Source organism: Hemicordylus capensis, chromosome 5, assembly GCF_027244095.1.
Source record: "Hemicordylus capensis ecotype Gifberg chromosome 5, rHemCap1.1.pri, whole genome shotgun sequence".
NCBI classification, from domain to species: Eukaryota; Metazoa; Chordata; class Lepidosauria; order Squamata; family Cordylidae; genus Hemicordylus; species Hemicordylus capensis.
In genome coordinates, this window is record NC_069661.1 from 75489982 (window position 1) to 75505600 (window position 15619).

The window sequence follows — 15619 nt, forward strand, 5'->3', positions numbered from 1 at the left end:
TCCCCCCTCCCCACTACAACCTGCACAGAGCCGCAGCGGGTGGCCAAAAAGGACCCCTCTTCCGCCATTCCTGCTCCCAGCAGTGAACAGGAAAGCCCCGCTGCCCGTTTCTCTCCCGCCCTGGCCTCCAACGGGCACCAGGGCTGACTGCCACATGTTTCCCTCCCATCCCAGGCTGCAACAGGCGTGGGGGCTTTGCCCCACTGCCCATTCCCCACTCAATTCCTCCAGTGCCACCCAGGCCAGGGCCAGTCCGTCCCGCTGCCTCCTGCCTCCCCCCATCCAGCCTGCTTCTTCCCCCCCGCCCACCGTGGTTTCTGGCCTGGTGTCCTAGCCGCCTCCTCACCCTGGCGGCTTGGCCCACCACCACCTCCTCGCTGCTACTGCTGCCTCCCCGCTGTGGCCAGGGCCGCCGCCTCTCTGCTGTGGCCAGGCCTTCTGCTGCCTCCCCAATGCAGCTGCCCCAACATAGCTGCCACTACCGCCTCTCCCTTACCCGGGAGGGCCTGGCCTGCCATCCCACCGCTGCCTCCCCTTACTCAGGATGGCCAAGTCGACCATCCCGCCACTGCCTCCTGCCCCCGGCCGACAGTCTGGGCTTTGACACTGACGCTGCCTCCCCATTACCCAGGACAGCCAGGCCTCCTACCTCCGCCGGCCAGCCGAGGCTGCCTCCTGAGGCCGTACTGCAGCCCGCCGCCACCATTCGCCGCCATTTTTTTCCAAACTCTCACCCAATGCCAAGAGCTCTCGTGAGAGTTCCGCCACCAAATTCAGGACACGCATGCCAACTAAGCATATTAAATATATAGATGCAAATAAGACAGAAGTCCTGATTGTGGGGAATCAAGACTCAAGAGATGCTTAGATCTCCCTGTTCCGGGTGGGGTTACAGTCCCCCTGAAAGAACATAGCCTGGGAATGCTCCTGGATCCCAAACATGCATTGGCTTCTTAGGTTGAAGGCCATGAGCACTTTTTATCATCTCTGGCTGATACGTCAGCTACACCCATTTCTGGAGGTAAACCTTAAAACTGTGGTGCAAATGCTGGTAACCTCCAGGCCTGACTGCTGTGATACACTCTATGTGGCACTTCCTTTGTATGTAGCCCAGAACTACAATTGATGCAGAATGTGGCAGCCAGACTGATCTCTTGAACAACCCAAAGGGACTGTATAACATCTTAAAAGAACTGCACTCACTGCCATTATGGTTTTGAGCAAAATACAACTGCTGGTCATTACCTATAAAACGCTTAACGGCTTGGGTCCAGGGTACTTAAGAGAGTGCCTCCTTTGCCAGGAACCCTGCCGCCTATTAAGATCATCTGGGGAGATCAGATGACAGTTGCCACCAACTTATTTGGTGGTAGGGTTGCCATATTCAGTCTTCCCAAATCTGGGCAGCCTAATTGGCACATTATGCAAATTGTGCTGCAACTAATTTGAATATTATTGAAAGTATAAACATCTGTGTGGCCGTGCCTTGCTGCAGCTTGCTCTCCACTCCCTCTGCTTCAGGTGGGCTGCTGAGGCCCTCAAGCCTGATCATATCCAGGAAGAGAAGTGGGTGTTTTGAACTGTTGCTGTGTGAGTTTGCTTTTAAAAGAAAGAGATCTCTCCACCCCACCCTCCCAATCTGGTGCTAGGTTGGTATCCAGTTCAAGCAGTGCAGAACACAACATGAGGAGCAGTGGTCCCTCTTAATTCTTTTCATCTCTGTGTGGAATGAGTTTTGTTCTGGGCGGCAGTATCAAGGCAGTGTATGCGCACATGCATTCAGAGTGGGGCCTTCCTGATTCAACCTGAGCGGGATCTAAAATGAACTGAGCAGATATCCAATAAACTGTGAGCGTGCACACGCCTTAGAGGGAATAGTGATGAGGACTGAGTGGGGAATTCAGCAGCCAGCTCTACATATAACGTTCTTGTCCTACAGTTGCCTCACACGTTGGCCCCCACCCACCACCTCAGAGCCAGTGGGAAAGCAGAGAATGGTAGTTTCTCAGACCATCCTGTGTGTGTGTCTGTGTCTCTGTGTGTGTGTGTTTCTGTTTTTCCTCACAACCCACAGGAACTTGAGCTTTGAGGAGGAGCAGGGCTGGTGAGGCAACCTCCACCTCTGCCATAGTTTCCTCTTGCAGTTGCTGCACACGTTTGCCCCGGGGCCCCACCCGCCACCTCAGAGCCAGCCAGCGGGGATGCAGAGGGAGGTGGTTTTGAAGCGTCAGCAGCCTACAGCATTGGGGATGGTGGGATGATACAGGGAGGCCAAGGAGGGAGCTGCTTTCCTACCCAGGCTGGCCTCCTGCCCTTGCCCGGGTAGGTGTGGTATCTACAGAGGCAGGGCAGATACCACTTCCTCTTCACCACCACGTGGATTGACACTCAACTGGAGGAGACTATGGCAGAGGTGGCTGGTGGGGGGTACATGTGTGCAGCAGCTGCTGCTGGGGGGTGGGGGTGGGGGTGGGGGTAGGGGAGAGAACCTAACTGTGGCTGCCACCAGCCCAGCTCCTCTTCAAAACTCATGCTCCTGTGACGACATGAAGCAACTGTCTGCAGACGGAAGCAGGCTGCTCTCTCAGCTCTCCCAGCCAGCTGCAAAGGAGATCAGGCGCCGTGACTGAAATCTGGGCAAATCAGTTGCTCCGGGTAAAACCTGGGGATATCCAGGTGAAATCCAGGACCTGAGTGGAACCCAAATCTGGGTGCCACCAGGAATTCCGGGGAGATGGCAATTCTATTCAGTGGTGACTTGGGACTGGGCCTTCTTTGTGACTGCCCTAGGGCTTTGGATTGCATTCCCTGTCAAAATAAGAGCTTCTCTATCTCTGACTGCTTTTAAAAAGACCCTCAAGGGTCTTTTGTTTGCTCAGGCTTTTTGTTAAAATTAATTTTAAACTGTTTTTATTGTTCTTACTCTATAAAATGGTTTTAATTTGTTTTTGTTCTGTTTTTTAAAATCATGCACACCATCTAGGGATGCACACATCAGGCAGTATATAAATATTGAAAGCACAGCAATTGTAACTGTGTTATGAGAGGAACTCAATTTGCAAGGAAAAACCTAGAAACCTAAATACACACACCCCTTTTTTGCATCACAAAACAAGTCTAAGCATCATACAGTAAGGGTGTTGGTAAGGTCTGGGCACATTTACATCATTATAGGTCAATTGTGTGTGTGAATTACCTTGAATACCAGCACGTAGTTTAAATTCCTTCAGTAAAGGCAAACTGTTGACACTTCAGCTGAACTTAATCCAGTGGAAGCTATGACATTCTGCTTAGTTTCCATGGTTGTCAATACAATAGAGCCTAACCCCACCTGAAATGTGCTCTGTAATCCTAATTACCCTTTGTTAAAACACAGTAGAAGTAACTTTGTGTGTTGAAACAAAAAAACAAGGTAACACTTCATGTTAACTGGCATAGTTTTTGACATGTGATGTGAATACCAATACCTCAGATCTACCTTTCTGGCTTTTGGAGCACTTGCACTTCACACTTGAAATAAATCCTATTATGTTTAATTGGGCTTATTCACAGGTGAGTGTGTATAGGATAGGAGCGATGAACAAATGGGACTCCTTATACTGAAATAGACTTATCTTTCTAGATCAGTATTGTCTATTTTGAGGAGCTTTGGCTCTCCAGGGTTTATCTGAGGTCTTTTCCATTACTTAGTACCTGATAGTTTAACTGCAGATGCCAACAATTGAACCTGGGACATCATATATTAAAGTCTGTGCTTAGGCCCACTCACCTATGTGCTCCCTCTCCATGCTTGCTTGGAATTTTGATTGAAGTTAAGGGGGCTGTATTCCAGGTAAAAATGTGAGGTTTAACCATATGGGCTGCTTGTATGAAAGATCTGTAATAGATTGATAGTTTCGGCAGTTTCACACAATATTCCTCAGCAGTGCACATGAAAAGGAAGGGGGCACACCAACTCTAACCCATCAGGACGTTCTCCTTGGACATCCTAATGCTCTCCCAGCATGTTCCTTGATTGTTTGTGGAGGCCATTCATCTGAATGGCCCCTAAATGTGTGCTCCAGGTACAATGTCATAATTATGTCTGGGTTAAGTACAGCTGAGTGTCAACAGTGTGCTTAAAATGAAGGAATTTTAAATGAAGCACCATTACTTAAACTCTCAGTGAGGACATTCACACAATCAAAAACTGTGCTCTACTCAGGTTTGGGAGCTGTGTGTACTCCTACTTCTTGGTTATGAGGAAGCAAGGTAGTAGGAAAATCTGGGTAGCTTTTCTTCCTACTTTGCTTCCACACAATAAGGCTCTACACACGATCGGTGTGCAGAGACGACAGGGGTTCAGCAGGGAAAGCGGGCTTGACTCACTCTCCCCACAGATGATCATACACCCCTTCTTGGTTGGGCAGATTGTCTGCCCAGATGAGTGGCAGCTTGCCTGGCAGCTCCGTGGGTCGGGTGAAGGGAAGCGCTGCCACACGGTACCCCGACCCCAAAGCCCCAGAGTGCATTCCTGGGATCCTCCCTCCAGTGTTCCCTCTAACAGGGATTCCAAGATTTTGTTGACTGCAACTCCCAGAGGAGAGCTGGTCTTGTGGTAGCAAGCATGACTTGTCGCCTTAGCTAAGCAGGGTTAGGTTTATTACAGGCTGGTTAGCTGAACTGGAAATTATAGGCTGGTTAGCTTAATGTCCGTTCCAGGCAAATTGATGGAAAGCATCCTCAAGGATAAAATTGTAAAGCACATAGAAGAACAGGCCCTGCTGGGAGTGAACCAGCATGGCTTCCGCAATGGTAAATCTTGCCTCACCAAACTTTTGGAGTTCTTTGCGAGTGTCAACAAGTGTATGGATAAAGGTGATCCAGTTGACATAGTATACCTCAACCTCCAATAAGCTTTCATCAAAGTTCCTTATCAAAGACTCCTGAGAAAACATAGAAGTCATGAGATAAGGGGACAAGTACATGTGTGGATTGCTAACTGCTTGAAGGACAGGAAACAGTTGGAGGGTAGGTATAAATGGAGAGTTTTCACAATGGAGAAGTGGGGTCCCCCAAGGATCTGTACTGGGACCAGTGCTTTTTAATTTATTCATAAATGATCTAGAAGCAGGGGTAAGCAGCAAGGTGGCCCAATTTGCAGATGATACCAAACTCTTTTGGGTAGTGAAATCCAAAACAGATTGTGATGAGCTCCAAAAGGATTTCTCCAAACTGGGTGGCAAAGTGGGTGACAAAGTGGCAAATGTGGTTCAGTGTTGGCAAGTGTAAAGTGATGCACATCGGAACAAAAAAAACCCCACTTCAAGTATACACTGATGTGATCTGAGCTTCCAGTGACTGACCAGGAAAGTAAGTTTGGGGTCATGGTGGACAACTCATTGAAAGTGTTGACTCAATGTGCAGCAGCTGTGAAAAAGGCCAGTTCCATGCTAGGGATCATTAGGAAGGGGATTGAAAATAAAACTGCTAATATTATCATGCCCTTATACAAAACTATGGTGCAGCCACACCTGGAGTACTGTGTGCAATTCTGGTCACCACATCTAAAAAAGGACATAGTAGAACTGGAAAAGGTGCAGAAGAGGGCAACCAAGATGATCAGGGGCCTAGAGCACCTTTCTTATGAGGCAAGGCTATGAAACCTGGGGCTATTTAGTTTAGAAAAAAGATGACTGCAGGGAGACATGATAGAGGTCTATAAAATCATGCATGGTGTGGAGAAAGTGGATAGAGAGAAATTCTTTTCCATCTCACAAAACACTAGAACCAGGGGTCGTTCCATGAAATTGATTGCCAGGAAATCTAGGACCAACAAACCGAAGTACTTTTTCACACAACGCATAATCAGCTTGTGGAATTCTCTGCCACAAGATGTGGTGACAGTCAGCAACCTGGATGGCTTTAAGAGGGGCTTGGATAACTTCATGGAGGAGAGGTCTGTCAACGGCTACTTGTCAGAGGGCTGTGGGCAGGATGCCTCTGAGTACCAGTTGCAGGGGAGTAACAGCAGGAGAGAGGGCATGTCCTCAACTCCTGCCTGTGCCTTCCAGAGGCATCTGGTGGGCCATTGTGTGAAACAGGATGCTGGACTAGATGGGCCTTGGGCCTGATCCAGCAGAGCTGTTCTTATGTTGTTAGCTAACCCTAACCCTAGTTGCATATGGATGGGAGACTAGACGTGTGAGCACTGTAAGATATTCCCCTTAGGGGATGGAGCTGCCCATGGAAGAGCATCTAGATTTCAAGTTCCCTCCCTGGCATCTCCAAGATAGGGTTGAGAGAGATTCCTGCCTGCAACCTTGGAGAAACCACTGCTAGTCTGTGAAGACAATACTGAGCTATATCGACCAATGATTTGACTCAGTATATGGCAGCTTCCCATGTTCCTAATCCCCAGATGTAATCGCTTTTGCTTGGGGATTATGGGAATTGTAGTCAACATAACAATATCTGGGGAACTCTGTTAGAGCGAACACTGCCCCTCTCCCCTAGTGTGCCTTCCATGGCTGACACACTGTCATTAAAATGGGGTTAACAGAGCACTTGCTCTGTTAACCTCATTTAAGTGGGAGGGTATTTAGGTGGGCTTGCCACCGTGGAGCCACTAGGCTCACCCGCAGGCCCGGTGATTCTCACAAGTGAGCAAAACCAGGCTGGGCTCCCTTAGCCCAGATTTGCTCATTTGTGAGAATCACCTCAACCACTTTTACCCAGGTTTTCCTCCTACCTTGCTTCCACACGACCGAAAGGTGGGAACACACACAGCTCCCAACCCCAGGTAGAACACAGTTATTGATTGTGCGAATGACCTCAGTGTTTAGGGGCTATTCAGATGAACGGACACTTGGTGTGAATAAGGGCATTTTGGAACTATGTTGGGACATCTTTGGAGGACATCTCAACAGGTGCATTCTTGGTGAGCCCCCTTCCTATTTATGTGTGTTGCTGGGCTGTATTGTTGGAACAGACCCACCATCTTTAATTGTGCCATCTTCATTTGTTGAAATAAGTCTTCATTCTCTGTAGAAGCTGCTCTTTTCCTGAAATAGCTATTCAATGCAATTAAAGTGAACAAAATGTATGGTGCCATATCTAGGTTTTGTGTCTATCAGTCAGTTGCTATGAAATAAGTTGATTTTGTTAGCAAAACTAATTTTATTCAAACATATATTTCTATTGGGTAAGCACAACAAATAAATCACTCACATTTTTAAATTTTTTAGAGTAGGTTAGGTGTAAAGGTTTGCTGAGTAAAGGTTTGCTTTACTCAGGTGACAGATTTTATCTTTTGGAATACATAACCATGTTATTTATATTATGGAAATAAGCAATGTAATTTTGGACTAGTGGTGTGCTGAAAGTTATTTCCATTTCTAAGATAATATTGATCTGCTTTTGTTTTGGTGTGTATTCTTTTTAAAAATAGTCTACTGTCAGTCAGTTTCCACTAGTTTCTGGCCTATCTTTTTAGAGAAGGTTGATCAAGTGGTTGCTTTTGAAGTTTTGCAGGTATCTGGATGTTGTCTTTCTGTCCTGAAACAAAACTTGTGGTTTGGGGTTGCCAGTGTTCTCCCAGAGAGTAATGAACAAAAATCCATTACTGCTTCTAAAGCAGGGTTGCCAATTTTTCAACCAGCCACTGTATCTGTACCTTAACCATTCTATGAAAAGCATCACTTGCTAATTTGGGCATATCAGACTTGATGTTAAAAGCACAAGAGCAGACCCTCTCTCTTTCTCTTTCTCCCCCCCCCCCCAGTTTGCTGGAAATTTAATTCCAGAGACTGATAAAGGAAAACAAAAAAAATCTGTCCTGTGGCTTTGTATGTTGACTGTTAAGTGTACCTGGAGACTGCATGTGGAATCAGTCTTGCGGTGGTGGTCTTGCTTTTTTTCAGGAAGGTCTTGAAAGTTGATGAGAAGTCAACATCATATCATTGGAGTGTTCCATGTGGCTTGCAGATTACCGATGTGTATCCCATAGTTGCTTCCTTTTCATCACACTTTATTTTAGGGGGAAATGCTAAAATGCACATCATGTTAATGTCACTTACATTTTGTCAGTGTTTGGGTTTTGACAAGGCACTAAAGTCAATGACATCCTGCACAATAAGTGGCACATCCAAGATGGATGTGGGCTCGCTGCTTCCACATCAGCCAAAAGCCTATCCACACACCTTCTGAAGGCAGAGGCTGTCTCTGAAACTGTGTGTCATCATAGCTGCAAACAGCCCCCACTGGGAATTATGGGAGGTGGGGCGCAGCTACGATGACACAGTTTTGGAGGCATGGAATAGCCTGTGCCGTCAGGAGATGTGTGGATGGGCTCTTGGCTGGCACTGAAGCAACAAGCCCATATTCCTCCTGGATGCACAGCTCATTGCATGGTGCATCAGCCAATGTCTGCCACACCATGCCTGCAATCCTGTGCATGCTGGCCTTGACCCAGTGGCCCCTTTTGGAATGGACTGTAGTGTCAGAGCATATGCTTTGCATGCAGCAAGTCCCAGATTCAGTCCCTGGCATCTCTGCATAAGTCTGGGAAAGACCCCTGTCTGAAACCCCGGAGAGCTGTTGCCAGTCAGTACAGACAATCCTGAGCTAGATGGATCCATGTTCTGACTAGGTATAAAGCAGTTTCATTGCTTTCCAAAGTATTTATGAGCTTCTGTGTCCATAAGGTCATTAGAGTGCTGGATCAGCAGCACAATTCTGATGGTATGTATTTTTTAATGAAACTATAAATTGTTCATAATCTTAAATCTCCAGTCATTTGGGATTCATTATGTAGACATTAATAAAGCTACTCCAGAGTAAATGTTACGATGATTGAATATGTTTGTTTTAGTTGATATAGCAAAGGCTCGGATTGGAATCCTGAGTGCCCTTACAACTGGTGTAAATTTCATTTAACTTGGTGGGAGTTTGGATTAAATGTGCATACAATTAGGTTGCAATCCTGTGCATGGTGACCTAGAAGCAAGTCTTACTAAATTCAGTGGGATTTACTTCTGAGTAAACATGCCTAGGTTCACACTGTACTGGGCTCCTGTGCATATTTACCTGGGAGTAAGCCCATCAAGCATAGTAGAACGTACTTCTGAGTAGACATGCATAGGATTACTGGTTCTTTTTTTAAAGCCACATAGTTGAATGGCAGCATAACCTCCCCAGCTTTTAAGTTTTCATTAGATGAGTAACTTGCTTTTCCTACGGAAAGTGATCTGGCAGACAAGAAAATGTAATCTTTATCCTATGTGCTGTAAGCATAACCCCAGTGCTCATGGCAAAACTCTTTACCTCTGTCATTTTAAAACACAGTAACTCCAGAGAGCCCAGGTTGCCTGTTTCTCATGCTTGATTTATTAGAGATTTCTCTGTAATTTGTAATGGAAACAGACGCAAGGGCACCATGGAAAAGAGATTGCTGCAGCAGCCTGCTAACATACAGCCAGCAGCCCTTCGTGGTCAAGTAAAACTTTTCAAACTCTTGCTTGCTGTAAGGAGACAGTAAGAGAAACGTAGACTGTGACTAAAGAAAAGAAGCCCCAGAGAAGTTAAAGAACATTACTATTTTTATTTTTTTCCTCCTCAAATGTTGTGTTTTATCTATGACTGGTTGTAGTCTCGGGAACTTTGAGGGACTCTTATTGTGAAAGTGCTAGAGCTAGAAGCTTTAGTGAAGAATCACTGAGTCATGAAGTTGGTGTTCTCTCCTCTGACTAATCTGTATATATTATTGAGTACCTGCTCGACTCCACTTCAGTTTCCAAAGTGCTGGTATTACGGCTTCAGCTAGCCTCCCTGCAGCTTCATGTGGAAAAGTTGCACGGTGGTGTGAATTAGACCCAGAGCAGGTAAGGTGAGAGAGTTATGTGTGCGACTTCTGTTTATATCGGGTGCCTTTTGTATATCAGGTAAGTAAGTTTGTGAGGCAGAGGGATGGAGAGTGGCAGATGAAAGCAATTACAACCTTTAAAAAAATGTGTAATGTGATCTTGTATGTTGCTGCTCCAAGAAATAAGACCAGGCTCTTCTTGTATTGATTTTTTCTGTGTATCTTACAGGATTAGTTAATCTTTCTGTAATTGGAGCTGTGCTCTGGCAACCCCACTTTATTTGCTGTCTTTGGCATCCCTTTAGTTTTTTCAAGTCCATTTGGGATGCCAGTGTGGCAGCAGCTGCTTTAGTCAGTGTGCATGTGTGATTTTTCACACATAGGCAGAGATTTTGCATTTTAAAACACACTTTTTATTGTGTATGTGAAGCAAAAAGAGGTTTTTTTTTCCATACTACAGGGGAAAGCAGAAAGAGGCTGAAGTACACATTTGCTATCGCAAACAAGTTCTAAAAGGTTTTAAAAGTGAGGACAATTAAAAAGAGAGAGAGCAATAATTCACAGGGGTTTTTTTTAGGAGGGCCAGATCTTCAAAACAACCCTTTGCTTTCATAAATGATTCAGGAGTGTTTTGTCATAAAGTGGCCCCTCAGCCCTCTTGCATATTTTAGCGAGCTTGTTGTTCATGGCCATTAACACACTCAGGAAGTTATGTAGGAGCCTTATGGGTTTGCAAAGCAGCCCTTGGGGAATGATAATTTGTGTGCTCCGTTACTGTATGTTGTCTTGGGTCTTTCAGGCTGTTGATAGAAATGCTTGTCTGTAGTACTGCAGTAACTTTGTGAACTGGAGAGAAGCTGCCTCTAGAATGCCTTGGTTTTTCTGGCTGTCCATCTTGCTGACTGCAGTAGACATTTGTTTAAATGTTAGAACTGGACACAAAGTACGTGAAAGTTTCCTGGCAGCAAGCACCTAATTAGAAAGAATGCTGGGAAAAGTAAAGCTTGCCTCTCTCCCCCCCACCCCACACACACACAAATGAGTGTTTACAGAAACTTGGAAAGCAAAGGGATGCATTGGCTTTTAAAGAGAAACCAATGTCTGCTTTTGGAATGTTTAAATCAGCATTAGATGAAAGAATACGAAGAACTCTAATCTAAAAATAGGAATGAGCATGTGTTTTGTCTTTTAGAAAGCATTTGGATGAAGGAACCACTCTTCTGGATATTTTGTGTAGCATTGTGAGCCACACTAATCTAACACATAAGCAAATTAAGTACTTTAATGTTGTTGTTTTTCCTACGGAAAGGGAAAGGATTGCAGAATTGTCACCTAGCAAGGATTCACCAAAGCACATTTATCTGTGCTTTTGTTACATTATCTGTTTTTATTTTACACACACAAATTATCAAGTGTTTAATGGATGGGGAAAGGCGAAAATAATTGTATTGTGTGACTTATTGGTGGTTCGCCTTGCCTGACAGCCTCTGGAAAGATTAAAAGAGCCTGTGATTAACTAGACAGATGTTAAGCATGAAAAGACTAGGATAAGTAACTGATAATGTGTGCAATAGGTCGGTCCTGAAAAAATCTTATCTTTTGGCAAATCTGTTCTGAAGAAATTTGACTAAACGTTTAGATACTATGTGAGTCATTGGCAGTTGTTACAGACTGGCCTCCAAAAGGATTTTTCTACTAATGTTTTCTTTTCATGATTGCCATAAGAAAGAATAAGCACATGCATGTCTGTTTTTATTACTTGAGCTTCTTTTAAAAATTTGGGCTTGGTTTTCTTGGAAAGATAAGACACTACTTTTTTTTTTGGCCAGTCACTCGACTATTATACTAATTATGGGGACAGTTGCTTGACAAGGGTGTCATTAGCATGAATATGCAACAAAAGCTGTATTGCAGTGCCATATCACTGTGAATATTTCCAGAGTGTTACCCTGAGCTGCAGGAAATACTAACAACCACTGACATGGAAACACAGGTCACATAGTTGGTAACAACTATTATTTTTATATTTATATACATTGAGGAATAAACATTTCACTTTGGTTTTGCTAGGCCAGAAACATGGTAGACTCTGAAAATTGTTCGTGTTGTAACTTAATTTTAATGGCCTACATGTATTCACTTCTAGTAAAGATTGTTTTGCGATATTTAGTAAATATAATGTTGAACTATCACAGAATTGAATAACCATTGTTGAACTGTACATATTAATACCATATAATTAAATTCTGAATTCTGTAGTGGTAGGACAGTGGAGAGACACAAGTTCAAATCCCCACTCAGTCATGAAACTCACTGGGTGATGCTTGGCTGGTCACTTATCTCTCAGCCTAACCTATTTCTCAGGGTGGATGTGTGGATAAACACAAGCATGTATGTCACTCTAGGATTCTTGGAGGAAGAGCAGGATAAAAATGTAATAAAATAATATAATGAAGAGTTAATCATTATACTGTTCCAATATGAGTGCAGCTGCATGTGTGTGTAGAGCAATTAGCACCAGCAATAATTTTTATGGAAAAATTAAAGGAGATAGTAACTTTACTACCCAGTGCAGTGTCACGTGCCCATTCAGCTTGACTGATCACAAAACTTGGCACTTGTTTATAGATTAATTTATAGAGAAGGCTATACAGCTGGTGTTTAGGAACCCACAATTTTTGGCCTGTCTTAGTAGCCAGTGTGTGACTGCCAGACCCTGCCCCTCCCCCAGGGATGGGATCTTCTCACTGTGTGCCTTCAAAAAGGAGTGCAAGGTAGGCCGACTCTAGTTTGGGGGAGCAAAAGGGTGGCAAAGAATGGTGTTCAGGGACCAAGGATTTTGCTATACACTAAATACATGAATTACATTATTTAGTCCAAGATTTTGTGTATCATAGTTTGACACACTGAGCTGTTTGCATGTAGGTTCATTAGTGGGCAAGTGGGAGTCCACACATGATTATTTGGCAGGTTCAAATAGGGACAAGTGATTGGAGTGGGTGTGGCATGTAGGTGTGATCCATCTCCCTTAACACGCCTAGAGAGCATGTCACTTTGCCTGTGGTTGACTGACCACATGTGACAAGACACATGTATTTGTCACCTATTTAAAGGTATATCCTAGTCAGAAATTGTATCTGCTTATGAAATCTTGTGTGAAGTGGCTTTAAGGGCATATCTACATCTTAAGTTAAGCTACCATTCCCTCTCATGAAATAACAGGAACTATCATTGTATGAGAGGGACTAAGACTATCTAACAGAATTTACCCTATTACAATTACCAATATTCTTTGTGTACACCATGTTAAACTTGTATAAAACTGATATAGGTTTGTGGTGAAAGTACAGGTGAAATTCGGAAAATTAGAATATCGTGCAAAAGTCCATTAATTTCAGTAATGCAAATTAAAAGGTGAAACTGATATATGAGACAGACGCATTACATGCAAAGCGAGATAAGTCAAGCCTTAATTTGTTATAATTGTGATGATCATGGCGTACAGCTCATGAAAACCCCAAATCCACAATCCCAGAAAATTAGAATATTACATGGAACCAAGAAGACAAGGATTGTAGAATAGAACAATATCGGACCTCTGAAAAGTATAAGCATGCATATGTATTAAGTACTTGGTTTGGGCCCCTTTTGCAGCAATTACTGCCTCAATGCGGCGTGGCATGGATGCTATCAGCCTGTGGCACTGATGAGATGTTATGGAAGACCAGGATGCTTCATTAGCGGCCTTCAGCTCTTCTGCATTGTTTGGTCTCATGTCTCTCATCCTTCTCTTGGCAATGCCCCATAGATTCTCTATGGGGTCAGGTCAGGCGAGTTTGCTGGCCAATCAAGCATAGTACACTGTATACTTTTCAGAGGTCCGATATTGTTCTATTCTACAATCCTTGTCTTCTTGGTTCCATGTAATATTCTAATTTTCTGGGATTGTGGATTTGGGGTTTTCATGAGCTGTACGCCATGATCATCACAATTATAACAAATTAAGGCTTGACTTATCTCGCTTTGCATGTAATGCGTCTGTCTCATATATCAGTTTCACCTTTTAATTTGCATTACTGAAATTAATGGACTTTTGCACGATATTCTAATTTTCCGAGTTTCACCTGTATAGTCTAGGCCTCTGTGGCTTTTGTTCTTGCTCATTAGATGCAGCATATAGGGAAAAGGGGAGGATCTCCTAAAACAATTAGGGAAATCAATGTGTACTTCTTTTTAAAGCCTGCATTATATTCGGGCTGATGGATGAAGCATTTAATTGTTCCCTTTGCATCTTTTTGTCCAGTGTTATTTAACTTGAAATGCACCTAGAATCGTATCTAAGTGAAGAAGGCAGTCTTGTGCCCTTGGTGTTTTTGTTAGTTCCCTGAGAGAAGGTGGATTTATTTTATTTTTTGTGCATTGCTTTGAATCTTGGCAAGATGCTTAATGGTCAAACTAGACATGATATGGGAGCCATTGCTAAGGTATCCTGCAGTAGCTAACAGTGTTAATAATAGCCATACAGAGAGTGGTAGTGTGATTTAGATTAGGATTTTATTTCTGAGGGAGTCTAACCAGTCCCCCTTATGCATGCTGTTTTCCTAATTTTTAAAATCACTCTCTAACCCAAAGTTGCTCTGTGGGTCAAAACATCCAGGTGTCAAGTGGATAGTTGTAACCTTTGTCCCATGGGGCAGATAGTTGATTCAAGAGAGTGGCATTAATCAGTAAAATGGCATGGAGGAAAAGGCTTAGAACCCACCTCCTCCAGAGCTACAGTTCTGGTCTGAAAGAATTACAACCCCTCCACTGCTCTACATTTTTTTTAATGGTATCCTGTTCACAGCTCTCACACATGATGTTGAATGCTATTTTCTATGACAGTTTCATTTTGTACCAAGGTAGAAAACCCTTCTGAATGGGCTGCTAGGCTGTTGGCCTTAGGGCCCGGACAGTAAGCAACGCTCTCTGCTTACACTGTCCCTCCTGTTGGACAAATCCTGATTATATCATAAGAAGAGTCTATTTTGGAATATCAGTGAATGGGTGGGGGCTAGTGTGTGGTAGCTCCTAGTCCATTATATTTAAGTGCAAATTCTCAGTGCTGAAAATTCTACTCTCTTCCTCCATTTGTCCAAGCAAAAATCATGCCATTTTGGTTTCTTTTCAATCTAGGGTAGCAAATCATTTGTGAATATGTAGCAGTTACCAGGCTTTCTGATATGCCCAGTTGAATACATAGTTGATCTTTGGTAAAGGATTAACATTGTAAACCTGGGCATATTGTTAGATATATAGTCATTAATTTGTAATCATCTGCTCAAACCCTGAGGCAGTGGTGGCGGCTGCCATATGGAACTGTGGGTGGGTGGGAGCAAGTATGCTAGTTGCAAAAGCCACACAGCAAATTTTACATGTGAATAAGCCCATTGTTTCCAATGGGTCTACCCATGGGCAACAGCCACTGAGTGATTAGAGCTACTCAAATCTAGCAGCAGCCAGCAACCCTCCCACCCACCACCACCCAAAAAGAATAGAAAACAGCCCATGGCTGGTAAAAGATAACTCCTGGTGTCAGTCAGCCCTGAAAGAAACTAATAGGGGAGAAAAGAGGAAGCTGATCTGCTGAGAGGGAGGAACTTCCTGATCCCTCCTTTTGGCTGCTGCAGCTTCTTTCCCATGCTGCTACTGGAGGCAACACCATTGCTTTGGGCGCCCTGCATCACCGCCTCTCTGGATTAGACATAAAGGGGCAAAAGAGACATGGGTGCACTTGTC

At 44.0% G+C, this 15619-nt stretch overlaps 1 protein-coding gene across 10 annotated transcripts in view; it reads left to right on the forward strand.

Annotated features, from left to right (window-relative positions):
• The window catches only part of PALLD (palladin, cytoskeletal associated protein), a 329355-nt gene that overhangs the window by 225656 nt on the left and 88080 nt on the right, over positions 1-15619 (forward strand). The window contains exon 1 of one of the 10 annotated variants that reach the window (XM_053257745.1): positions 9711-9865. The exons of 8 other annotated variants lie outside the window; for them this stretch is intronic. The gene's annotated coding sequence lies outside the window, so the exon portion shown is untranslated. Of the gene's footprint in view, positions 1-9710; positions 9866-15619 lie in introns of those variants that run through there. One more of the 10 variants, XM_053257744.1, reaches the window with a different exon arrangement.